The following is a 1266-nucleotide window of genomic DNA, read 5'->3' as shown; positions in this document are numbered from 1 at the left end:
ATTGAGACGTGGTCTCTCTCTCTAAAAAAGCAGCCACTGCCCTGGCTCGCTCTCTGGCTTCCGGCTCCACTTCTGGTGACTAGGCTCCCTTCCTGGATTGCGCAGAGGGCTGTTGTCTGGGACGGTGATCTGTAAGTTTTTCCCCTTTAAATAAATCACCATTCTATTAATCATAATTCCAAACTGGTGTGGGATTGTTTGTCACTTATGCATTCACCCAGATTGACTGCTCCTCAGTTCCCCTTCAGAAAGGAGCAGGCCTCCCTGGGATATCAATGGAATATGGCATAACAAGTAACAATAAGGATAGGCACAAGCCCTCATATCAGGGCTGGGCAATAAATCTGCCTTTTTTGGTTTTCAGTATTGTTTCTTTAATTGATCTATTGGAGATGGGTGGCTGAGGTAGAATCCAGGTTGTGAGCCTGACAACTCTGGTAACAACTTTGGTGAGCCATGGGCAGGAGAAATGGCACAGTTTTAGTGTCAGCCATTTCCAGTAAATTGACCTTGGGTGGAGAGGAAAAATTGAACAGTACCACATAGCAGTTGGAATCATTTTATTTCACAGATTTGTGTGTGTGCATTTGGAGGCCAGAGCAGGCCTTTGGGTGGCTTCCATCTAGCTCCTCTTGTCTTGAAACATTCTCTCATTGATCAGGAAGCTTGTCAGTTTTGGCCAGACTGATCTTTTAAAATGTCCTTTTGAGATTTTATTTTACTTATATTTATTTTCCTATGTTTTTATGTATATGGATCTTTTGCCTGGTGCACACAAAGACCAGAAGAGGGCACTTTATCTTCAGGGACTGGAGTTTCAGATGATTGTTAACCACCATGTGGGTGCTGGGAATTGAATCCAGGTCCTCTGGAAGAACACCCAGGGCTCTTAGCTGCTGAGCCATCTCTCCAGTCCTCTGCCTAGACTTTTTAAATTTATGTGGTTTCTAAACCATGAGGAAAAAACTTTAGTCAGCTCCCACTAAAGGTCCTGAACATAACTAAATAACAAACCTCTGGCCACCTCATTGTTCACTTTCTTTTTGGAACTTATTGTGAAGTAAATTATTATTATTGACCTGCCTAATTTAAAGGTGTGTGTGTCTTAGGGTTTCTATTGTTATGAAGAGACACCATGACCATGGCAGCTCATAAACAAAAACGTTTAATTAGGGATGACTTACAGTTCAGAAATTTAGTACCATTATTGGCATGGCAGGAAGCATGGTGACATGAAGGCAGACGTGGTGCTGGAGGAGGTGAGAC

Source organism: Microtus oregoni, unplaced genomic scaffold (genome assembly GCF_018167655.1).
Source record: "Microtus oregoni isolate MIOR12 unplaced genomic scaffold, Mior012 000080F_ref0000499, whole genome shotgun sequence".
Lineage (NCBI taxonomy): Eukaryota > Metazoa > Chordata > Mammalia > Rodentia > Cricetidae > Microtus > Microtus oregoni.
This window is presented reverse-complemented; position numbering follows the sequence as displayed.